This window comes from Canis lupus, chromosome 15 (genome assembly GCF_048164855.1).
Source record: "Canis lupus baileyi chromosome 15, mCanLup2.hap1, whole genome shotgun sequence".
NCBI lineage: Eukaryota > Metazoa > Chordata > Mammalia > Carnivora > Canidae > Canis > Canis lupus.
In genome coordinates this window covers 31,366,157-31,392,793 of record NC_132852.1, presented here as the reverse complement: position 1 = coordinate 31,392,793, position 26,637 = coordinate 31,366,157, and positions in this window count along the sequence as shown.

Genomic DNA, 26,637 nt, shown 5'->3' with positions numbered 1-26,637 from the left:
CAAATTGGATAAGTGTGAAGAAATGGGTAAATCCCTACAAACATAACCTTCAGAAATGAATCAGGATGGAATACAAATTTGAATAGACTGATTACTAGCAATAAAACTGATTCAGGAATCAAAAAATCCAATGAACAGAAGTCCAGGACCAGGTGCCTTGACAAGTGAATTCAACCAATCTTTTTTTTTTTCCAACCAATCATTTAAGGAGAATTAATACCTATCCTTCTCAAACTATTCCCAAAAAGTGGAAAAGAAGGAAAGCTTCAAATTCATTCTACAAGGCCTGCATTACCCTGAAACCAAAACCAGAAAGACACTACAAAATATATAGAGAGAAAGAAAGAAAGAAAGAAAGAAAGAAAGAAAGAAAGAAAGAAAGAAAGAAACTACAGATTAATATCTCTGATGGATGTAGATGCAAAAATCCTCAAGAAAATATTAGCAAACTGAATCAGTATATTAAAAAAGTCATTTGCCATAATCAAATGAGACTTATTCTATGAATGCTAAGTGATTCAATCTTCACAAATCAATTAATGTGATACATCACATTAATAAGAAAAAAGATAAAAACCAGATGATCATCTCAGTAGATTCAAAAAAGCAAATTCCAAGGTACATCCATTCATGAGAGAAGCTTTCAACAAACTAGTTTTAGAGGGAGCATACCCCTAAATAATAAAAGCCATATATGAAAAATTTCTATCTAGAATTATGCTGAATGGTGAAAAAACTGAGAGCTTTCCTCTAAGATAAGGAATAAGACAAGAATGTTTACTCTCACCACTTGTATTTAACTTGATAGTGGATGTCCTAGTCACAGTTATCAAAGAAATAAAAGGCATCCAAATTGGTAAGAAAGATGAAAAACTCACTATCTGCAGATGACATACTATATATAGAAAACCCTAAAGACTCCAGCAAAAAAAAAAAAAAAACTAGAACTGATAATTAAATTTTTTTTTAAAGATTTTATTTATTTATTCTTGAGAGACAGAGAGAGAGAGAGAGAGGCAAAGACCCAGGCAGAGGGAGGAGCAGGCTCCATGCAGGAAGCCCAATGTGGAACTTGATCCTGGGTCTCCAGGATCACGCCCTGGGCTGAAGGCAGGTGCTAAACCACTGAGCCACCCGGGCTGCCCTGATAATTAAATTTAATAAGGTCACAGGATATAAAATCAATATACAAAAGCCATTTCAATTCTATATATTAATAAGGAAGTAGTAGAAAGTGAAATTAAGGAAACAATCCCATTTACCATTAGACCAAAAATCGTAAAATACCTAGGAATAAACTTAACCAAGGACATGAAAGACCCATACTCTGAAAACTATAAAACATTGATGAAAGAAACTGAAGATGACACAGAGATATTCCATGCTCATGATTTAGAAGAACCAATAATGCTAAAATGTCCATGTTACTCAAAGCAATCATTTTTTTTCCAACCAATCATTTAAGGAGAATTAATACCTATCCTTCTTAAATTATTCCAAGAAAAATGGAAGAGAAGGAAAGCAGATAAAGAATATATTTAATGCAATCTTTATTAAAATACCAACAATATTTTTCACAGAACTAAAAAAAGTCATCCTGAAATTCATATGGAAGCCCCAAAACCTCAAATAGCCCAAGAAATTTTGAGAAAGAAGAACAAAGCTGGAGGTATCACAATCCCAAATTTCAGTATATATTACAAACCTGTAGTAATTAAGACAATATGGTACTGGCACAAAAACAGACACATATTTCAATAGAATAAAACAGAAATCCCAGAAATAGAACCACAGTTATAGGGTCAATTAATGTTCAACAAAGGAGGCAAGAATGCAATGGGGAAAAAACAGTGTCTTTAACAAATGGTGTTGGGAAAACTGGACACCCACACACAAAAGAATGAAACTGGTCCACTTTTTTACACCATACAAAATAAACTCAAAATGGATTAAGGACCTAAGTGTGAAACCTGAATCCGTAAAACTTCTAAAAGGAAACATAGATAGTAATTTCTTTAACATCAGCCATAGAAACACTTTTCTATATATAGCTGTGAGGGTAAGGAACATACAAGCAAAATTAAACTATTAGAGCTACACCAAAGTAAAAAGGCTTTGTCCAGGAAGGAAACCATCCACAAAACTAAAAGGTAACCTTCTGAATAGGAGAAGAAATTTTCAAGTGATTTATCTGATAGGGGTTAATATCCAAAATAAATAAAGACCTACGTAACACCAACAAAATAAATAATCTGATTTTAAAACCGGGCAGAGGAACTGAATAGACATTTTTTTTTTCAAAGAAGACTTACAAATAGCCAACAGACATATGAAAGGATGCTCAATATCACTAGCAATCAGGGAAAAGCAAATTAAAACTGCAATGAAGGGACACCTGGATGGTTCAGCTGTTGAGCATCTGCCTTCGGCTCAGGTCCTGATCCCAAGATCTGGGATTGAGTCCTGCATCAGGCTCCTTGCAGTTGCCTGCTTCTCCCTCTACCTGTGTCTCTCTCTGTCTGTCTCTCTGTCTCTCTCTCTCCCTCTCTCTCTGTCTCTCATGAATAAATACATTAAATCTTAAAAAAAAAAAACTGTAATTAAACATTACCTTACCCCTGTCAGAATGGCTAAAATCAACAACACAAGAAATAAAAAGTGTCTGTGAGAATGTGGAGGAAAAAAAACCCTTGATCACTGTTGATGGGCATGCATATTGGTGCAGCCACTGTGGAAAACAATACAGTGGTTCTTTAAAAAAATAAAATTAAAATTACCATATGATCTGGGATGGATGTTCACCCAAAGAAAATGAAAAAAAATATATATCTAATTTGAAAATATACATGCACCCCTATGGTTACTTAACCATTATTTACAATAGTTAAGATATGGAAGAAAGAAAAGAATAAAATATTGCCATATGGACCTAGAGGGTATAATGTTAAGTGAAATAAGTCAGATTGAGAAAGACAAATATCACATGATTTCTTTCAAATGTGGAATTTAAGAAACAAATGAATAAACAAAGAGACACAAAAAAAGACTCAAACACTGGGAACAAACTAGTGGTTGCCAGAGGGGAGGTAGGTGATGAGATGGGTAAAGTAGACAAGAATACACTTATCTTGATGACCACTGAGTACCACATTAAATTGTTTATATATGTATACACACATGCACATATACAAATATACACATATGTATAATATGCATCAAACTCCCCAATCAAAAGACATCTTGTGGCTTCATGAGTAAAAAAGTAAAAACAGGAAAAAATGAGGTCAAATTATGTTATGTACAATTAACTCACCCTGGATTTAAGGATACACATAAGCTAGACGCAAAAGGATAGAGAAAGATATTCCATGCAAGTGACAATTGAATGAGAGCAAAGGTGGTCATATTTACCTCAAAGTATCCTTTAAGTCAAGAACTGTCAGAAGAGACAAAGAAGGATATCATAAGATGATAAAAGGGTCAATTTTCCAGGAAGTTATAGCAATTATAAATGTATATGTACCTAAAATCAGAGCACCCAAATATATAAAGCAGTGACAGACTCAAAGGGAGAAATAGATAGCAACATAATCATAGTAGGAAGTTTCAATACTCAACTTTTAATAATGGATATAACAACCAGACAGAAGATCAGTAAGGAAACAAAAGACTTGAACAATACTATAGACCAAATATATATAGAAGATATGTACACAACATTCCACTTAGAACAGAATATACATTCTTCTAAAGAGCATATGAAACATCCTCTAGGGTAAATTACATATTAGACCACAAAGCCAGTCTTAATAAATTTATGAAAACTGAAATCATATCAAGTATATTTTCCAACCATAATGGAAGGAAACTAGACATTAACAGAAGGAAAACTGGAAAATGCACAAATATGTGGAACTTAAACAACACATCCTTGAACGATCATTGAAAAAATTTTAAAAATTATTATTACTCAATGATGAAGCCAAAAATTAACTAATTAGAAATTATCTTGATCTAAAGAAAAACAAAAACACAATATATCAAGACTTATGGAATGCAGCAAAATCAGTACTAAGGGGGAAGCTTATAGAAGTGAATGTCTACACTGAAAAGAAGATCTCAAATAAGGAACCTAACTTTACACGTCAAGAAACTAGAAAAACTAGAACAAACTAAACCCAAAATTAGCCAAAAAAGGATATAAAAAGGTCAGAGCAGAAATAAATGAAATAAAGACTATAAAACAACTGAAAAATTCAACACAATTAAGTGCTGTCTTTTTGAAAAGATAAACAAAATCGGCAAATTATAGCTAGACTAAGGAAGAAAGAGGGTGCAAATAAATAAAATCAGAAATTGAAGGAAACATATCACAACAGATGCTTCAGAAATACAAAGAATTAGGAGACTACTATTCACCAAAAAAATGGGATAACCTAAAAGAATTAGATAAATTACTTGAAACATACAAGACTCAATCATAAAGAAATAGAAAGCCTGAGGAGGCAAGAACTAGTAAGGAGAGTGAATCAGTAATCAAATTTCTTCCAAAGAAAGCTGAGGACCAGATGGCTTCTTTGGAGAATTTTACCAAATGTTTAAAGAATTAATGTCAATGTTTCTGAAACTCTTCCAGAAAACTGAAGAGGAGGGAATACTTCCAAACTCATTTCATAAAGCGAACATTACTCTGATAACTAATGCCAGACAGACATTCCAGAAAGAAAGAAGAAGAAAGAAAGAAAGAAAGAAAGAAAGAAAGAAAGAAAGAAAGAAAGAAAGAAAGAAAGAAAGAAAGAAGGGAAAAGATAACAAAAGAAAACTACAGGCCAATATCCTCATGACTATAGATGCAAAAATCTTCAAAATGCAAGCAAACTGAATTTAAAAGCACCTCAAAAGAATCAAACAGCATGACAATTGGGATTTATCTCTGGGAATGTAAAGATGATACAACATACACTACTTGAACAGAATGAAGAATAAAATTCATATGATCATCTCATCAGACACAGAAAAAACAATTAACAAACTGCAACTGCTTTTCATGATGAAAAACACTGAATAAAGTACGAATAGGTAGAATTTAACTCAACATTATGAAGGCCATATATGCCTATGAAATGGGAGAAAGCATGTGTAGATGCTATATCTGATATGGGGCTAATATCCAAAATACATAAGAGTGTCTTACATCTCAAACACAAAAATAAAATAACCCAACTAAAAAAAGACAAAAGACTTGAACTGACATTTATCCAAAAAAGACATATAATTGGCAAACAGGTGTACAAAAAGATACTCCACATAATTCAACATCATTAGGGAAATGCAAGTCAAAAACTCAGTGTGTCATCACCTCACTTCTGTTAAGATGGCCATTTAAAAGCAATAATATAAAATAAAGTGTTCTGAGAACATAGTTAAATTGGAGCTCTTGTGCACTATTTTTGGGAATATAAAATGGTGCAGCCATTGTGGAGAATAGTATGAGTGTTTTTCAAAAAGTTAAAAATAGAACTGAAATGATCCAGCAATGATACTTCTTGGTATATATCTCAAAGAATTAAAATCAAGATTTCAATAAGATATTTTCACTCCTATATCAGAAATGTAAGACGTAAAATCACAACAAAAAGTAAGGATATTAAAGAGAATTTAAAAATTAAGAATGACCTGATAAAAATTAATTGGAAAGACAAAAACAACCAAAGCTCACTCAAGAGAAAAACTAACCTAAGAACCAAAGATTCATACATCTATTAAATAAACAGATTTCATATTCAAAATTTTCACACAATGAAACTCTAGGTTAAGGCTGCTAAATTAGTTAACACTACTAAATATTAAAGAAATAAAGCCTATTAAAAAGAAATTTTTGAAACAAGTAAAAAAGGTAGAAGTACTTTTCAACTCCCTTCATGAGGTCAATATTATTCCAATACCTAAGCACTCAAAAAGATACAGCAACAGCAAAACACAAATAGCCTTCATAAATACAGATTAAAAGATTCTTAACATTATATTAGCAAATTAAAATCAGTAATGTATAAAGGTACATAGTGGCCAAGAGGAACAATTTCAGGAACATTAACATTCCAACTACAGTTTAATTATCACATTAGCTAACTAACCAAATAAATAAATGACTAAAATGAAAATGTAAAAAGAAATGACATATAATCACAAAAGATGCAGAAAAACTTACAAACTTACAAGGCTTATTCATGATAATAACAGTCATTACCTTGGGAATAGAAGTTCCTCAAAGTGATAAGCAGTATTTGTGAAAAACTGAGTTAATATCAGAGTTAATGGTGGAAACCTGGTTGCTTTTTTGTTTAAGTTCCAGAAGAAGACAAGTTCTTTTGCCATTAATTAATGTTCTAGACTTCTTATTAAGTGTGATCTGGCAAGAATAAAAAGACATGTAGATTAGAAAAGAAAACATAAAACTATTTGAAAATGGAAAGGTTTTTTTTATATAGTAATTCCTATAGAACCTTAACTATTCAAACTATTAACTTGATTTTGCAAATTTGCAGGATATAAGGTAAATATACAAAAAACAAATGAACTTATGTATATTACCACTAATGATTTAATTGAAATGAAGTAAATTAGTACCATTCATAATAGCATCAAAAAATGAAATACCTGAGAACAAATTTAAGAAAATACATAAGAAATATAGATAAGATCTTTCTATACATAAGAAATATGTATAGAAATTTCTTTCTTTCTATACATAAGAAAATACATAAGAAAATAAGACCTTTACACTAAAATCTGCAAAATACTACTAAGTAACATTTTAATAGACCTGCATTGATGGGAAGATATACCATGTTCATGTGTCAGAATGCTCACTATTGTAATGTGTCATTTCCCCAAGTTTTCTATAGATTTAATGCAATCTCAATTACGGTCCCTATAGACCTCTTTTTGAAGAAAAGGAGGGCTTAGAAATTCTAAGTTCATACTGATGTTTATGTTGAAATACAAAAGAGGTAGAATACCAATACAATCTCAAAAACAAAGACTTAAAGGACTTAAATTTCTCTTTAAAAAAAATTATTTATTTTTGAATAGGCTCCACACCTAGCATGGAGCCCAATATGAGGCTCCAACTCAATTTCATAAGATCACGACCTAAACCAAGATGAAGTATTGTATGCTCAACGAACTGAGCCACTCAGGTCCCACTCCCATTTTTTTCTTAAATTTCTTGATTTAAAGAATTACTATCAAACTACAGTACCAAGATATGGTGATATTAAGCTAAATAATAGACATATAGAACAAAATAGAGAGTCCAGAAAAAGATTTAAATAACTTACATATAAATAACCAATTAAGTTTTTCCTATGGTGCCAAGAAAAATCAATCAGTTAAGAACAGTCTCTATAATAAATTTTGCTTCAATTTTTGGTTCTCCTCATTAAAAAAAAATAATAAACGATACTTATTCCACATTTACATGCAGAAATAAATCAAAATGAATCATAGACTTAAATTAGAAGCTAAAGCTTATAAAGCTTTTAGAGAAAGTATAAGAGAAAGTCATTTTGACTTAGAGTTAGGCAAAGAGTTCCTATACAGAATATTAAAAGTATAGACTGTAAAACAATACGTTGATAAAATCAATTTCATCCTTTTTCTTTTCAAAAGCCCTGTTAAGCAAGTTAAAAGGCAAGTCATAAACTGGGATGAAATGTTTCAAACCACATAATTAGCAAAAATGTCTTACAAGTCAATAAGAAGACAACTTGACTTTTGAAAATGAGAAAAATATTTAAAGAGATACAACACCAAAGAAGTTGCAAAAATCGCAAAAAAAAAGTACATGAAAAGGCCTTTATCATTATTAATTCTAGAAATGAGAATCAAAATCAAAATGACGTGCCACTATAACCCTACTTGAATAGCTAAAATTAAAAGATTAACAATTCCAAGTGTTGATAAGGATTAGGAGCAACTAAAATATTTCTTGTGGCAATATAAAATAGTACAACTTCTTTGCAAACTGTTTTACAGTTTCTTTTAAATTTAAACATACACATAACATATAACCCAAAATTCAATTCCTAGATATACCCAATAAAATGAAGACAACTGTCCTTATGAAAGCTTGAATGTGTGTATTGTATTCTTTTTTTGTGTGTGTTGCATTCATTCACAGCAAAACAATCCAAATTTCCATCAGCAGAATAAATTTTAAAATGTAAACAAGAAAATGATATTCAGTAATAAAAAGGAATTAAACATTGATATATTCAGTAAAATCAATCTCAAAAATATTATGCTGAGAGAACAGAGCAGATACAAAAAAAGTTCATACTGTATGAATTTACAAAAAGATCTGTAAAAGACAAATTTCATAGATATGACAAAAAACAGGTAAATGATTGCCCAAAGCTGAGTGGGACACAATTAACTTGAATGGGGTACTAGGGGACCTTTGAGGATGTCTATATTTTTATTGTGTTGGTGGTTATACAGATTACACATTTGTATGTATCCATTTCTCAAAATTCATCAAAATTCACTTAAATTGGATGCATTTTATAGTAAATAAATTATATATCTTTTTTTTTTTTTTTTTTTTTTTTTTTTTAGGAGGGCCTTATCTATTGCCAGATGCTGCTGAGCAGTCCAGGAAGATGAGGACTGAGAAAAGTCCATTGGATTCTGCGACGTGGAGCCAACTGGTGACCTTGATGATGTTTCATAAAAGGGATGAAGACTAAATCCTGATTAGTTTCCAGGGAAATGGGACATAAGGTAAAAACAAAGAATAAAAACAACTGTGTAAACACTTTTTTTCTGTCAAGTCAAGTGGAGGAATTGGGTGGCAGCTGGTGTGGTTTTGCTTATTTGTTTGTAAGGCTTGAAGTAACATGGCACATTTATATATTTCTGAGAATGATGAGATTGAGAAGGAAAAATGAATAGAGCAGGAGAATGAAGTGATTGTAGAAAGATTTGGAACAGATTAAGGTAGAAAGTTTAGACTTAAAAGAGGTCATCGTAAAAAGAGAAAGTCTAGTTTAAAAACAAAACACGAAGGCAGGTAGAAATGAGGAGTGTGAAGAAGTTACATAATAAATAATCTCTGAGAGTAGTGCATAAAATAAGAATAGGAAGCACTAAAAATAATTTACATTTATAGGTCAAAAAATTCCTTCTACACACATCTCTTTAGCATTGAATATATCCTAGGTACTGCACTAGTGACTGGGGATACAGTCGTGTGCAGAATAGAGATACATGTTTTTGTTCTCATGAAACTTGTGGAGAGCAGGACAAATAATGTATCAATAAATAATGAAAAAATAAAAAATATTTTATAAACTGATAAATGCTATGAAGAAAATGAAGCACAGTAATGGGCTAGAGAGTCCCTGGGGCAATGAATGAAAATGATTTTAGATAAGGTGCTTGGAGAAGACCTCTGATGTGCTTTCATTTGAGGAGACACCTGAATGAGAGGAAGCCTGAGGTACATTACGTGGCCACAGGGAAATAAAAATTGTGAATTCAAGAAAAATAATAAAGCAAATGATAAGGAGAGTTATTACAGAGGCTTGCAAGCTATACCTCATCCCTGGATCTATACAATCTTATTCCCGACCTGATATTCAAATTTGCAATGTCCAGACCAGGTCCAATACTACTTTTCTAAAAAAGCCCCCACCTGGTGAGCAATGTACAATTTTTAAATCCAGAAGAGAAAGGCACAGTAGTAGGGAAAACATAACAAGACACAGAGGCTGTGTTAATTTTCCACCTTCCCCTAGGGCCCCGAGCCTCATTCTGTTCTATTTCCTAACAGCTGGCAGGCTTTTGTTCTTTTCCTCTATAACTGTTTCTCCAGCAGGTAAAGCTCCATTTGGCATCCAGGGCATATGATTGTTATAAGCAGTGTCCCCATGACATTTCATTAAGCTGGTCTTTCTACACTTACCATCAGACTACTGGAGCCTTGTTAGAAGCACTTAATTGCATCCTATTTTTGAGGCTGTAGCTGTACATCAAGATTGCGCTCTCATGTTAATTTCTTTTTAGTTTTTTCCAAGGTCTTCCTGCTGATTAGAGTTTTAAAAATGACTTTCTCCTACCTTCCCTTCTTTATCCCTGTCTCTCTCCCTGCTTCCCGATAAGTTTGGGACTATGCTGTCAGCTATAATAGGCATTGCTTTTTTGCTGATGTAATTTGTGTCTACCTGGGTGTCAAACATCTCCAAGTCCTCATAGGATACTGAGGTCAGGAAATCAAGATGATGCCCACTGTACAACTTTCTCGGGGCATTGATCTCTTCCCCATTCATTGATTGAATAAACTTCTTGAATATAACTCCAAAAATGGTTCTTTAAACAAACAAAACAAAACATGCTGCTTCTGTGTTTAATTGGTCCTCTTGGGATTCTATGTCCATTAAAAAACAAAATACAAAACAGATCATCTGGATGTCTTAGGGTAAAGAGGATGAACTGGCTATCAATGTGCCTTTTGAGATTGATCATCTCTACTGCTGTTTTTAGCAGCTGAGTCCTTTTGAGCCTTTAAGATGTACCAGGCACTTTTCTCATGCATTATCTCATTTCATACTCACAAGAGTCTCACTTTTTATGAAGCATATTAGGGTGATTCTCACTTTACAGATGAGCAATGCAAAGCACAGCAATATTAAGTTCCTTGACTAAGTTGCCCAGTTATTACATGTTAGAAATGGATTCAAACCCATACATTTTTACTCTAGAGCCTAGGGTGTTAAAGTCACATATTCCCAGGAGGGTGGGCCATATTTTTCACAGGCTAAGATGCTCTTTGACCTGAAGCACAACTTTCTCTTCTGTTTTGTAAGACGCTTCTTTTTGTTATCTCATCTAGTTACATATTTCTTCACCTGGACTCAGAATATTCCAACAGGACTTCAAACCTTCAGGTTGAGTTAGACACAATTTCAGGGACAGGTTCAAATTGCCCACTACCATCTTTCCTGTTTCAGTGTTCAGCTGCTTTTCTAGGACACCAGGACTGCCTCAACTATTCTCCCTGCTTCTAGTAACACCGTTACTATTCTTTACCAGTTGCAAGTGAATTTTGTAACACATAGCTCTGATGATACTTCCTCCTGCTCCCATCATTTCCATGATGGCCTGTGCTAAAGGATAGAGTTCACATTGCTATAGCCCCGGGTTTATTTAGTCTTGGCTTGAATGGTAGATTCAAGCCATATTTCCTGACACTCTCACCCCATTTTGCATCATATCCAATGCTTAATTATACCAATCTACTCATTTCTCCCCAAAATACTCATGCCATTGTCCATACTATTTCTGTCTCCAAGAGTGCCTTTTTTTTTTTTTCTAGCCAAATCATTTGTGCTCTTTGAAACCCAGCTCATGAGTCATCTCTTCTGAGATGGATTTTGTGATCTTCTCCCTGCTTTCAGGCAGAACTAATGGATATAGTCTCTCCTCTCTGTTTACAATTCTTTGTGGATGTAGTCGGGGTGTAGCAATTGCCATCTTTTTATTATAGTCAGTCACATGTCTGTGAGTTCCTCAAAGGCAGGAATCATGTCTTAGATACACAGTAGGTGCTCATAAATCCATCACATGAAAAAACGCATGAATAAACATTATATATTGCTGTACCACAAACCAAATAGATTAATTCAGCAGGCAGCATTTGCATGGAACACAATGGTACCAATTACTGAGATTCTGGTCTCATTAGATTGGGTTGGTGCCTTCCTTTTAAAAAATGCTCTCTAGCATAGATCTGAGAGTGATTACTAATGCCTCTTTCTTGGAATAAGGAAAATAACACATAATAAATTATGGCAGAGTTCTTTGGGAAAGAAGAACGAACAGATGTCTTAAATTGGAGGTACAATGCCAGTTGGGGAACCTTCTGTACGAAGTGTTGATCATGCTTCTTCCTCATTTCCTTGCATCATCCCTGCTCTCCCTTCAGCCTAGAGATTTCCTTTCCCATTCCATCTTCTAAATGAGCCAGTTTATTTGTCTTTCACTGCCTCTCTGAGCCACCCCCTCCTCTTACTGCTATTTCAGCCTTGGCCCATCTTACTCTTTTCCTCTGCTGCAATTAAATAACTTCCTGAGGTTTTATTAGGTTATTCTTCCAGAAGGTGGACTAGTGCCTAGGGGTATTATGAAATAAAAACACCAAAAAGGACAGACTAGTTATTTTCTATGGAAAATAGTCACCATACAACACACAGAGCACACTGGGAGGGAGAAAGAGGCAGGAAATTTAAGGATTATGAAGCTTGCATATTTTATTTAACTGCTCCTTTCACCTGCATAAACACAATATGTCAAGCAGATTTAAGGGGAGTTGTCCTCCATCTTTGCCTACTAAGGACTGTGTTTAAGAGCCTCAGATAGAGCATTAAGAGGGCAGAGTAGGAGCTGGGCAATGGGCCACGTATAATTCCCTAGATACAGAATCTTCAGGTCTCTCTGTGGAGCAAGACCCTTATCTTATCTTATCAAAATCTATAATCAAAATAGCCATTGTGGGAAGCCTGGAGTGGAGGAGGGGAGATCTTCATTGCACAGAGTCCAGGTAAAAAATTAGAAATAGTTCAAACGTGTGCTCTATGCTTTCCTATTGCCTCTTTCCTGCCTGTCCTCCCATACCATACCTAGATGCCCCATCTTTCCTTCCTCACCCTAGGAATATTCTTGAGTATAGTACTCATAGTACCTCTGGTTTCTTGAAACCTCACCCTGATTCAGCAAGTAATACTCTGAATACTGGCTCCTGGAAATTCTTGGATTCTAAAGTCATTCAGTTTCTCTGTATGTATCTCATTTCTATTTTATCATTGTGATTCATATTATATTTATTGATTTAGGACACTTTGTTGTTGCTGTAGTTTTAAACTAGCACACATAAAACTTGAACTGAATGTTCAAGTTTCTTCCCTGTTAATTCGAATTCTTATCCCAGATTTTTGACTGAAAACAGACACATATCCAGAAGATACAGAAGAGTTTCTTAGCACTTTATCAAATAATTTAGTGCTACTGTTAAATGATACTTAATATATAGATGAGTCCTATTAGTCACTAGCTTCTTTTCAAATAGGAGTTGGTGGAAATCATGCATCTTCTATTTGTTTTTTCCATCTACTCAGACCTCAAATAAACAAATAAAATAGCATTTATGTATCATAATGGGAAGCCAATATAATTTAAATCCTCCAAAGCAATATCAGTGATATTAGACTTCTACTTTTTTCCAAGGAAATACTCCTAAGTCACTGCAGTTTTGAATTTATATTCTTCTATCCTGCTCTAAATGGACTGAATGCTAACATAACTGGCATAAATATAGGTATTCTCTTATCTCAAAAATGTCTCTACTAAAAAGTAGATGTCGGGGCACCCAGGTGACTAAGTCGGTGAAGCGTTCAACTCTTGGTTTCAGCTGAGGTCATGACCTTTTATGGGTTGTGGGATCAAGCCCCACATAAGGCTTTGGGCTCAGGGGGAGTCTGCTTGAGATTCTCTCCCTCAGCCTCCTCCCCCACTTGCTCATGCTCTCTCTCTCAAATATCAATCAATCAATCAATCAAGGATGTCTAGATATTAATTACTCTCCTTACCAATTATCATATTTGGATTTAACTAGAGCCTTCTTGAGACAAATCACAGTAATCCAAATGGAAGATTCACCAAGTACAAATTTCTGGGTCTAAGACTTGGCCTTTCATATTTTGTCAAATTTTCACATGAGAAGGCGCCTATTGTGCTTATATAAAGGGAGAGAACCAGCTTCGCCAAAAACATGAGTAGGAAGTCCACCTCTGAAGGGGTTGTCATGTTGTTATTGTAATGCTAGTCTTTCTAAGGCAAATGGAAGTTAGGAAAGGATCCTTTTCCACCTAATGGAAGCTTTGGAATCAGAACCCTTGGTGACTTGACCCTTCTCTCCACTATAGGCAATTCAGAGAGTTGGTAATAGTCATACAAAATCAATTTATGCTGAATCCTCCATTCTCTGCCTTATAAACAGCACACCCCAAATAGTCCAAGAAAGTGGCTTCTAATTCTTCAGTTCCTCAAAATATCCTTCTACTTTTTCCTTGACCCAACTTGGAGAAGCATCACATTTCCAGGTCACGAGAAACTTTTATCAGTTCCCATTTAGGTCATGTTCCAACTACAGATACATCTTTTCTACCACACCCTCCAAGAGCCTATGTGATCTCTGTTTGAGAACCCCTAATGAGGCAAGCATCCATGACTCCCGGAGTCATTTCAAAACTTTACAGGGGAGAAGAAAGCCTGGCACTAATCCATCATTCACTGACAAATTAGTAATCAAGTGTGCTGATCAATTTATTCTCATGGCTTTTCAGATATTATGTGTGCCTTATCTTTTTCATTTGCCCTCTTCATTCATAGGACAGTAGTAACAAGAAGTTACTAAAATCCATCTGTTGAGCTTTAAAGGCACTGGTGGTAAAAGATGCAGTTGATGATATGCTAAGAGAGAGGATTTACATTATGTTTTGAATTCAGTATGGACACATAATCGTATCACTTTTGACCACCTTACACCAAAAACTAAGAAGGAAGCAAAACTGACATTTACTGAGCTTTTGTTAACCACAAGGTCAGGCATTAAGTGTTTTGTGTTGAATATTTTAGATTGTGTTGTTTCCTTTATTACTCAGAATAATCCTGCACAGTGGGTACTCTTAGCCTCATTTTAACAGGAGATAAATCAGCAATGATATGTGCTGGGAAATGGCATCATTTGAATACAAATCCAGGACTATTTGAATTTGAATACAAATCCAAACCCATGCTTTTCTATCACATGATTTTTGCTATGCCTAAGACTAAATGGGATGTTTACAAACAATGGCTTTGTTTTCTTCAGTATACTATAAAACTCCGAAAACCCCCAAATTGCTTTTTTGGGTAAGCAGCATGGAAAATAGCTATTTCAGAAGGTAGAACTAACTAAGGAAATGAGGTAGCAAGAAGTTGGGGAGAAGAAAAAAAAATATTTGAAGTGAGCATTGAGAAGAAAGAATTTATTCTGTAGCCTCTTTCTGCAGAATCCTAAAGTGATCAGGTCATAAAGCTGCACCTGTCAAGGTAGAAGCAGAGGAAAAGACCAGGACAGAACAGAGAGCTGCCCACAGCCTTCATTCCAACACATTCCGAGTTGTGTGTAGCAAGCTCAGAGCTACAGTGCCCTGAATGCTGTGCAGTGCAATGTCATGTGGCTTTATGTTTACTTTAGACATTTTGGTTAGCCTTATGCAATTTTAATTAATCCATTATGAACTCTGGTGAGAGAAATGCCAAGCACCTGAATTTCTGCTTCCCATTCCTGGCCGTGACTCCTGGCCATAAAATAGTCTGTCTTCTAATGATCATGGGACTTCCTCTGCCCTAATAGTCTGCCTTCTTCCATCAAGAGTACCCCAGCAGCACATGCTTATTCTTGGAACTGCACAGCTGTTTCCTTGACCAGACCCAGTGACGTATGTGCTAGATAGTGTGCGGGAGTCTGGCGTCCCCAGGTTTTTGCTTCTATTCCCACTGGAGTTCTCAATAGTTTCCACTCCCCGCCTGCAGCATGTATCGCTGTGAGATTCTGACTCTAGTGTGGGTTGCCTCCTTTCAGTTACTTCTGAACTCTCCACCTGGGAAACCATCTCTCAGAGATGCCCTCTGGAGATTTGTGGATAATAGGCAGATGGAATCCGGGCACCTACGTGGCTCAGTCAATTAAGTGTCCCAACCCTGGGTTTTGGCTCAGGTCATGATCTCAGGGTCCAGAGATCAAGCTCCCCATGGGGCTCCCTACTCAGCAGGGAGTCTTCTCTCCCTCTCCCTCTGCTCCTCCCCGTTCTCACTCTCTCTCTCTAAAATAAATTAAATATTTTTTGTTTTGTTTTGTTTTGTTTTTGTTTTGTATTGTAATTTACTTTTTTACATTTTTTTATTTAAATTCAATTTGCCAACATATATAGTATAACACCCAGTGCTCACCCCATCAAGTACCCTCCTCAATGCCCATCACTCAGTTACCCCATCCCCTCACCCACCTCCCCTTCTGCAAATAAATAAATAAAATCTTTTTTAAAAAGAGGTTATAAGTTTTGTTGCAATAGGCAGTTAATTACTAATAGTTCTTTCTCACCTAGTTTAATTCTTTATGGAAGAGAATTCAGTTAGTCTTGGGTCATGGCCCTTCCTTTAGGATGAATACCACTCTACTTATCAAGAAATATTTCAAAATAAGATGCATAATATTAAAATAATGCCAAAACGTTTGCTCTGCTCTGGTGGGATAATGATTATCCTTATTTTTAAAAGTGAAAAACATGATTTCACATTATGTTGTATTACATGTCAAAACTAACAAAAAACAAGGCTGAGAACTGAATGTGATAACTTCTTTCTAATTCTACCTCCCGAGATCATCAGTCCTTAATAGCTATTATTATATTAAAAGCTTATCTCACCCAAGAATATCTCAGATATTTAAAATATTTAAATTAAAACGTAAAATGTTTAAATTTAGATTAAATATTAAATTAAAATCTGAAAATATGGGGAAATTATTGTAGACTGTGTGGTTTTGAAGGATTTTCTAACAAAACAACAAAACAAAGCCATAAATGTCAAAGTCAATAGATTTCACTATATAATTTTCTAATTAAAAAGGAGTTGTCAAGTATACAAGAAAATGTTGAATGGCAAATGGTAACTTGGAAAAATTATTTGTAACATAGGTAAAAGGAAAACATATTCTTAATATGTATTATTACATATAATTTAAAAAATCTATTTACAACCAGAAATAATGACTACAAACAATAAAAGGAAATTTGTAAGCACAGAAAGATATATACCAATTTGAAAAAAAATACATGGTCACTTGTAGCAAAAAAAAGAAAACAAACAAACAAAAAAACACATTGACACATAAAAAAAACCTTAAATTTTTTACTTATGAGTTTGAAAAAGATGATGCTATAGCTAAGATATTTTGTGTTCCCAGAATGCTAAAAAATGAGTATTCTTATATACCACTATTAAGGTTGTAAGTTAATGACTAGTAAATGTAGCAAAAGCTGCAAAAATTATGCAAATTATGTTACTTAGAAATTTTGCTTCTAGAAATTAGTCCTCAGTACATTATATCTGTGTATTTGGAGACTATAGATATAAATATATCCCTTTATCATAGTGTAAATTCTGATGGCAAAAGTTTAGAAGCTACTAAATATCCAACGGTAGGTATGAGTTAAATGGTTTATGATACATTTATATTATCAAAAACTCTACAACAATTACAAATACTATAGAATACTATTTCATGTGGAAGGGAAAATTGTTATGATGTATCTTAACTGGAAAAAGTTAAAATTATATAGACAAAACATTGTCAAGAGTTTGGTTTCATTTGTGTCACATTCACCCATAAAGGTCTAGGGTTTGTTTCTAATTATCATTTTGAGTGTCTTAACTTCTTAGTACTGAATATATGTACTACCACTATAAAATGTTATTTTAAATTTTATACACATACAGAATTCTATAAAACTGAGATCTGAAATGGTAATAAACCTTTTAGAAATGTCTTTTAATCTTCTTAATATGTGCATTTTACCTTCCAGACTAGTCTCCTTCCAGAAAGTCTCCTATCTTTTAAAAAATCTCTCCTTCCTAGAGCTTCAAATTAGTATCTGCATTAGTTTCTCTAAGCAAAAGCTCAATGAGTGTGACTATCTCTGAAAAGAATCATCATAACTGCTCTTAAGGGAGTGTGTGTCTATGTGTGTGTGCACACACTCATGCACAATGATAGGAGATGCCTGGAAAAATATGGGTCATTATAAATTCCCCCATTTCTCCCACATGCGATACATGAGTTTGAGATATTTGGGGGGATTTCCACTATAGGCAGCTCCATGAGGAGATATTCCAGAGTAAGGGACCAAAAGGGAAAAAAGCAGACAGTCTTAAAATCAATAAGCTGTCTTCCAAGAACCAAAGACACATGGGGATCATTTGACAAACCTCATTTTAAAGAGACTCCACATGCTTCAGGTTTGCCTGCTGTGCATTGAATATAGTGGTGGCTGGTGCTCTGAAATCCATCCCAGCACCTTGTGTTGGCAGCCATTTGCCAAGTAAATTCAAGAGGTAGCAGCTGCCTTGGAGCAACAGCGTGGCTGCCACCTCCCTGGACCATACAGAAAGAACTGGAACCCATCACGGCTGTTTCAGTGAGCAGAAGGAGCTGAATGAGAGAAGGGCTGTCCAGAGTCAGAAAATATTTGCCAGCTGAGATTGTGGATCATTACTCTTGGAGCTTCTTTTCTAACCCATCAAAATCTTTGGGGGTTGCCTCCATGGGATCTGCAGATTGCCAAACAAAATTTGAATGAGGCACAGAGTGAGGGAAAACTCAGATGCTTTATTTTGCTTCTAGGCAAACATATGCCTATTTAAAACTTGGTTTCTTCTGTGAATTTTTTTTGAAAGAATGTTGTGAATGTAGTTATTTTTCAAAGAAGAATGAGTTCCAGTTCTTGCTCCACACCAGGATTTTGCCACATTTTGGATCTGGAGAGTACTGCATGTGCAGACTAACAGCCCTTCAGAGTGAAGGTCATTAGGATAAACAGTATCACGTGCCGCTCTTTTCTGCATGAGCAATGAAACACTCGTTTTCTTGCTGCAAATTTATACTCTGGCTACCCAGGTAATAGCTCCCCCTTCTCAGCTCAGGTCCCAAAGGGGACCTGTGTCCCTTCACCCAGAACAATTCCCAGCCCCAGGGCGAATTTTGAGAACAGGTTTGCTATTCAGTGAATTACTTTGCTTCTCTTTGGTACTTGGGGTGAGCTCTAGGAGGTTCATAAATTTTACCTCTGCTGATGGGCTACTTAATTCTCCAGCCACCGTGTGAGGAGTTGAAGATTTATGGGAAGGAAACTCTTCCAGATGCTTTTCTGCAGACTGGTCAGGGGCTTCACTTAAATCACGATGGGCTTAGAGAATTGGTGGCAGGGTATGAATGAAACCTCAATACTTCTTCAAAAAGAAATCCTTAAGGAAATAGTCTTTGCTTCTGAGGATTCCCAATCATGATAGTAGGTTACAGGTCATGTGCCAATTTGGGGGTACATTTGAGGTTTTGAGGTTGGCTATGCAATTTCTAGAGCCTCCTTTGATCTTTAGGATTTAGTGATACCATTTGGAATCAGGTGTTCTGTATTTTCACCTTAGCCCTGAAGAGAGGGCGGGGTGGGGGAAGGGGTGGGAAGAGTGCAGAGGAGGAGTGAAGGAAGGCGGAGGGAGAAGAGAGGTAGCTGATTATGGACTTGAGAAGATTCTGGAACCAGCTGCATAGCCTGAAATTTGATTTTGTCCTTTTTCCAGCCTAATTGTAAGTGGTGTACGAGTTGCACCCACCTGTCTTTGCATAAACACTCAGGAAGATGAACGACTACTCGAGCAAAGATTCTGAACCAAGGGTCCTCTCTGGGCACAGATGCTAAAACAGGAAGGGCTCAACAGCTCCCCAACCTCTGTCTTGCGAGGAAGATGGCCCCTGCTGCCTTGTAACTGAAATGTATGGGCTGTTTTTGTCAAGTTGGCAGGATTGCTGTAGCTTTGCAGCAGCTTGCTCTCTGAGTTTCTGTGAGAACAGCAGAGAGCTAGGTGCAACAAAGAAACTGCTATGTTTGATTAATGCACAAGATACTGCACCGTGGTTCTGCCAAAGCCTCATTTCAAGACTCAGCATTGTACTCTTGCAGGGAGCAAATATTCAGTATAGCTCTCCTCTTTGTAACTTGTCATACAAAGGAATCAACAAATTCCAAGACTGTCAGGAAGGCTGTAAGTGAAGATAATTGCTCTCCTTTGCACCTGCCTCAGCCCCTGCCATCATTGTGCAGCAGGAAGGTCTAAATATTGTGATTTACTCGCGTGGCAGTATGTCTTTTTAAAATGATTCCCTTTTATACCCACCTGAAGGCTTGAAAATTTCAACAGTGGCTAAGGAGCAGGGAAAGCGTTGAAGCACAAGACCCTCACGTTGCTAATGTCCTATCACTTACGGTGGGTACCAGAAACAATGGAAGGTCCCTCATGGAAAGCCTGAGTTTAATACTATGACACAGAGATAAGCCTTTTAATCCTCAGTTTTCCTGAATGAAGAAGAGAGGTAGGCAGGCTGCTGAGGTACATAGCGTTGGAAGCAGGATAGTAGCACCACTTGCAATAATAAGTCTGGAGGAGGAGCAGAATGGGTTACAGTGACCCATTCTATTTGGACATAATATTTAAGGATAAGAGAAAGTACATGGAAATTGGTTCTACCTAGGATTGGGGACTGCTGAGTGAGCATGCCCCAAAAGACAATGGCAAAATGTATTCTGGTAACTAAGTTTATAATAGAAATGACTGAATGTAGGAATTAGCCAAGGAACTAGAAATTTTCACTGGACCTGATTCCTTGTCTGTAAATCCTTTTATTTTTTCTGAAGATTTTATTTATTTATTCATGAGAGACAGAGACAGAGAGAGAGAGAGAGGCACAGGCAGAGGGAGAAGCAGGCTCTATTCAGGGAGTCTGCTGTGGGACTCGATCCCGAGACTCCAGGATCATGCCTTGGGAGGAAGGTAGGCACTAAACCACTGAGCCACCCAGGGATGCCTCATTTTAAAGACCATGGGAGTTCCTTTCTCTGTTCTTTCTGATAGAATATTGAGGCCCTTCCCAGGGTTGTTGCCAATATACTAAGTTCCAACTCTGATGTCCAAATTATATTTCCAATATATGTGGGATACTTGTTCAAGAGACTCAGAAGGTCTGGATTTTCCTTTCCAGTCCATATTCCTTAAATGGGAAACTAAAGGCATTTTTCAGTGGCTGCCAAGATTCTCAGTTCTCATACCTGTGTTTCTGACATATATTCCTAAAATATGCAGACACCCAAGAAAGAGGTTATTTTTCTCATGCCCTCTGTTTTTCAAATTGGGATTCAGAGCGTTCTCAGTCTAAACATGATCACTAAAAAATATATCTCAATAATCTCTAGTGTACCATGAAAATTGATGCTCTGCCAAAACAAGTAACACTCAAACTTCACTATCTAATAGAGGAAAAGATTAAGTTAAAAAATGATAATATGATATATGTGTCAAGAAGTGTGAAAATTTCTCTATTCCCACTTGTTACTCTGGCTAGTTTTGGATACCATTCTGGTCCCAGGTCCTTGTGGGCTTCTGGGGTTGCAGTGTGCTAAGTAGAAGTCAACTCTTGATTATGAGTCAGTGCCTGGAAGTTGATTGGATGATTGTGAGGATTGAATTCTTTGACTTCTATAGAATGCAGAATTTCCTATTCACAAGTTTGCTGTATTCTTTGACTGGCTCATAGATTGTACTTTCACTGAGGTCTTTCTGTTGACTAGACATAAGCTATCAGACTCCAGCGGTTGAGATTATGGTCAGCAGAAGCACAAGAGATAATGGTGTATACCACATACATACACAGTAAGTGTCACACAGCAAATATACACTGAACAGAGTCACCTGGAGGGTGCCTGCCCCTTCACTTGGGATTAAGAGCAAGCCAGCTTATTTGATAAAAGGAGCAAAGCCAGTCCGTCCAGTTTGCAAGTGCAAGTGTATGAGTGTGTGTGTGTGTGTGTGTGTGTGTGTTTAACAAAGTCATTATAGGTCAATTTTTCTTACTAATACAACTAGACAGATCAGGGAGACTTTATGATAAATGTAGGACTTGAATTTGATCTTGTAAGATAAAAAGGAATTCTATAAATGGGGAAGAGAACAAGGGAGAAGATAGAAGATAAAAGGAGAAGAGGGAAACAGGTGAATTTTATGTGCCAGAATATGCAAAGCACGTTGAAGATCTGTATATTAAATCTACCTAGCTGGATTGGAATAATTAGTAGGGAGTGTGGGATTTGATAGCTGGACTGTGGGAAGACTACAGGAAACCCTAGATTATTATAAAGGGACCTATTCTGAACAGAGTAGTGATGGCTCAAATAAGAGACTTCCACATGGATCTCAAGTTGACATTCCTGGAGACACTGATCCTATTTAGTTCTTAAATAATCATTTTCTCATGTTGTAAAATGGTTTAAATTCAATGTGATAGAGTTATCAAGTACAACAGCAAAAAATATTAACCCATAGCCCTACCATTCAAAACTGATATTCTTCTCTTTTTCTAGGTCAAAATTTCCAAAAGGAACTTTTATGAGTCTAGTATCCTGTGAAATTTCTGTGAGTGTGATGGGTTAATAGATGCTATAGAAAAAAAAATAAGTGGATAAATGGGTTTATAAAATGCAAAGTTAAACAAAAATGAACAGACCTTAATATATTAATATATTTTAAATTACCCAAAAGTAAATAGGCTTAGTAAATATATATAATTTTGTGTATTGTGTGTGTGTGTGTGTGTGTGTGTGTATTCTTCTTCCTAAATCTGTTGGATCATATGAATAGTGTTCCACAGAGCAGAACCAGTAGGGGTGGGAGAGGTGGTGAATGCAAACAATATTCTGTGATTCCTTCTTGGTATGAAGGGTGTATGTGTGTGGTCTATTCTTTTATCCTGACAATCCATGAGAGAGGAAATTATTCTGCATATAAGTAGATCCTCTTTAAATGCCAAGTGACATGTCTTAATAAATAGGCATGATTTTATTATATAAATTGATCTGCATATTGCCTTAACTTTCCTTTATCTCTTTGTCCTATCAAGAGGAGAAAGTTGGTATGTCAAGAGAGTTTTCTCAGGATTGTACAGATTTCAGTTCCAAATCATAAAATGAAATCTGAGAACTCCTAGCTATAGGCAATGGTTCAATTTTATAGGTAAAGTATACACTGTGGAAATAGAAGCTCAAAGTCTTAGTAAAATTTGTACTAATTAGAGTGAGAAACCAGGATGAGAGGAAGTAAAATTTTTAAAATTTCTCTTCCGTTAAACAAATTTTTATATCTATTTCCCTATTCCATTTGTGTCTATGTATGTGTGTATATGTATGTCTCTGTTTCAAGTTAAAGGAAGGTGCATATATATATTATATATATATAATTATATATATATAATATATGTGCACATATATGTATGTACAGAAAGAGCACCATATAATTTCATGGAATTCCAATAGTTACAAAAATTCATTTTCTTTAAGGATTTTATTTATTTGTCCATGAGAGACAGAGAGAGAGAGGCAGAGGCACAGGCAGAGGGAGAAGTGGGCTCCCTACAGAAAGCCGGATGTGGAACTCTATCCCAGAACTCCAGGATCACGCCCTGAGCTGAAGGCAGACACTCAACAACTGAGCTACCCAGGAGTCCTACAAAAATTCTCTTAAAGCTTCAAAAACAAAACAAACAAAACAAAACAAAAAAAAAAAAAAAAAAAGAAGAAGAAGAAGGAAGAGGGAGAAAAGGGAAAATAAAAATATGCTGCAGTCCATGAAACAGAAGAGAATTCTTGATGAAGTGTGAATTGGACAACTTTGGCCAATTTATAGCCTCTAGTAAACACTGCAAACTAAATAGCCCTTTACAGGCTCCCCAAGATTCCTTTAGCCTCAGCTTCTAAATCAACCTGAACAGAGTGTCCTGGAAACAAGCTTGCTCCTGCTGATATTTTTCTTGAATCTGGATTTACCTCTTTATCTGGAGCAAGAACAAACAAACGAACCACTTAATCTCAATCCCTTGAGTATCATAATTTGACTTTTTGTAGAATGGATCAAGAGTGTTACCAATTCCATCCTTTTTTCCCACTGTTTCTTAACTGAGGTTGCTTTAGTCTCACTACGGGGAGCTCCCTTACTGCTCAAACCAGTCTATCACCACGCACAACACAGAAAATTGGTAGAAAACCCTGTTTGAGGGTCTATTTTGATTCATAGAAATTTCTTACAGAAAGAATAGCTAGGGCAGCCCGGGTGGCTCAGTGGTTTAGCGCCGCCTTCAGCCCAGGGCCTGACCCTGGAGACCAGAGCCGGATCGAGTCCACGTCGGGCTCCCTGCATGGAGCGTGCTTCTCCCTCTCCCTGTGTCTCTGCCTCTCTTTCTCTCTGTGTCTCTCATGAATAAATAAATAAAACCTTAAAAAAAAAAAAAAAAAAGAACTACCCAGCATATTGTGATGATGTCAAGAACAAGAGGAGTGATTCGATTCATTCCATGCCTAACTCCTCCATTCTAAGGTGTAGCCTTTACGGTCTTCCTGAAGATCTAAATAATATTGTTGAAAGTTGATTCCTTAAGTTTTATCTCTTAAAAAAAATGTGTTAAGTAATCTCTATGCTCAAGCTGAGGCTCAAATTCTCGATCCAGAGATCAAGAGTCACGTGCTTCACCAACTGAGCCAGCCAGACACTCTCTGTTTTATTTTTTAATTCCTGTGACAATATGACACCTTAAAATTTTGGTAGTTGAAAGGGCACTCTGCTCAGTGAGTGACGGACATGTGTTCCTTTTCAGGGTGGACCAGTAAATAACTGTGTATACTTTTTCTTACTGAGTCTCATTACTTTCTTATCTATAAAGTATAAGGATTAGATTTTATAAGTTCAAACTTTGAAACTCCACCTATGCTGTGGTGTATGGATAAGTTTTGGACTCTTTTTCCTGGGAAAATATTTGCCAAAGGAAGAAGATAGGATTTTTTATGTTTCATGGGGAGAATGGTCACAGAGGTACAAATGACATATTTAAGAGTGCTAAGGCAAATTCTAAAGGATAAGAGTGTGTGTGTGTGTGTGTGTGTGTGTGCGCGCGCTGGTGATGCAACTTACAGAAAACAAAATATTCTTAAGCTCAGTTAAGAGGGTTGATTGCAAAATCTTAGTTCTTTACCAAAATGACCAATCTCCTTACATTCTCTGCCATGCTTTGAGATGGGAGTGGAAGGAGCTTATTATCAAGATTCAAATTTGAAAAACCTTATCATTGCTTTGTCTTATGTTTTGCCTTATTTTACAAATGCTTTTCTCAAGTTTCCTATCCAAGGGAATGTGTTGAGAAATATTTTTGAAATGCTTCTGAAACCTAACAATATCTGAACACTATTTTTCCCACCCACTATGGAAAACTTTGTTCAACATACCCCTGATGTTTACTGGTAAAGAATTTATTGTATAAATAAAACTCATTAATAGGAGGTGGAGGAGGAAAAAAAAAAAAACAACAGCTGCAATACTGAGCTATTTGCATTGTAAGATTAATATTTACTTATAAACTGAAAATAATCATAACAACAACAAATAGAGTAAGCAAGAATAGAGAGAAAGACACCATTGAGGACTGACAGGTAGAAGAAGAAGCAAGTGAGGATAAGGCGTGGAAGGAAGAGAGACCTCTAAGCAGTTGAAAACTATAAAAAGTTTGGAGAGACAGAGAAATGAGGGAAAGATGCCTTGAAATGTTGTTTGATTTATGAGATAAATCCCTTTTAATGTTAATGTAGAAGTATAGGTGAGGGCTGGGCTTCTTTAAGTCACTTTTAATTGTTTAGCTAGTTTTCATTTTTTAATTTTGCTTTTTAATGAAGTACATTCCTGTGCCTGAATTACAGAGGACCAGAATATTTTTTATATGTGTTATATTCCTTTTTTAAAAGATTTTATTTATTTATTCATGAGAGACACAAAGAGAGAGAGAGGCAGAGACACAGGCTCCATGTAGGGAGCCTGATGTGGGTCTCCATCCCAGGACTCCAGGATTATGCCCTGGGCCGAAGGCAGGTGCTAAACCACTGAGCCACCCAGGGTTCCCTATGTGTTATATTCCTACTAACTTGGACTTAGATTTATTGCAGTGGCATCTCTTTGCTAGGTCATATTGAGTGTGTAGTCGATAAAAACTAAATGCTTCAAAAATCAAATGCTAAGTCTGGTCACTCCTTTATTTACGTAACTGCTTGGCAAATGTGCATATAAAATTTACATTTTCTGTTAAGTTTACTACTGTGAATTTTGTCCTGTGATACTAACATGTTAAGAAATTTGCAATATTTTCTCTGATAGCCCATATTAGTCTCTCTCCCAATTAGAATGCCTTGAGCTTTAAGTAACAGCTAGCTACCTGTATGAAATTCACTTGAACAAGGCAAATTATGGCCATATGTCATTAAAGTAGAATAGACTTCAAAATCATGGACCCAGGGATTGAACAATGTCATTGTGTTTCAGGTTTGTCCTTTCTCTCCAGTATTCTTTCCAGAACATTGTAATAAATGATCTACCCTCATGGTCACACAGCAGCTACCAGGCATGGTCATAGCTACAACTTCCTTGGTTACATAAAAGAGGGCAAAAGTAGCTTTCATGCCTTTCCCTTAAAAAGTAAAAATTTTCTTAGATGCCCCCAGCAAAGCTCTTCTTAGTGATCAGATTAGGATGATATACTCATTTCTGAACCATCTCTGGCTAAGAAACAGGATCTTCTTTAGACTAATCATGTTTTCACCTGTGAGAACAGAGTTTGCTTCCTTCAAATAAAATTATACTTATGTTTGGAAGGAAAAAGACTGAATGAGTAATCTACCC